This window comes from Orycteropus afer, unplaced genomic scaffold (genome assembly GCF_000298275.1).
Source record: "Orycteropus afer afer isolate SDZICR_OR568_19922 unplaced genomic scaffold, OryAfe1.0 scaffold00148, whole genome shotgun sequence".
NCBI lineage: Eukaryota > Metazoa > Chordata > Mammalia > Tubulidentata > Orycteropodidae > Orycteropus > Orycteropus afer.
The window spans coordinates 3,169,676-3,170,184 of record NW_006921735.1 but is presented as its reverse complement, the minus strand read 5'-3'; the positions used below and the strand labels follow the sequence as shown (position 1 = coordinate 3,170,184).

At 36.7% G+C, this 509-nt stretch overlaps 1 protein-coding gene across 1 annotated transcript in view; it reads right to left on the bottom strand.

Annotated features, from left to right (window-relative positions):
- The window catches only part of LRP1B (LDL receptor related protein 1B), a 1,967,638-nt gene that overhangs the window by 1,161,090 nt on the left and 806,039 nt on the right, over positions 1–509 (bottom strand). The window lies entirely within an intron of this gene.

Below are 509 nucleotides of genomic sequence, written 5' to 3'. Positions count from 1 at the left end.
CTCCATATAGTTCATGTTTTCTAATCTCAGTATGCTGAGCAAATAATTTGAGAAGCTGGACTATATAAAGGATATGTGGTATCAGATTTGGAGGATGTCTCATTAGCTAACTGTGACAGGCAGATGACACATCTTCCTTGCTGAAAGTGAAGAGGACTTAAAGCACTTACTGAAGAAGACCAAAGACTACAGCCTTCTGTACTGATTGTACCTCAATGTGAAGAAAGCAAAAATCCTCACAATTTGACCAATAAATATTATCTTAGACGAAGAAAATACTGAATTTGTAAAGGATTTCATTTTACTTGGATCAAGAATCAGTGCCCATGGAAGCAGCAATCAAGAAATCAAAAGACATATTGCACTGGGAAAACCTGCTGCAAAAGACATCTTTAAAGTGCTAAAAAGCAAAGGTAGTACTTTGAAGAAAAAGGTGCACCTGACCCAAATCATAGCATTTTCTATTGCCTCATACACATGTGAAAGCTGAACAATGAAAAAGGAAGACG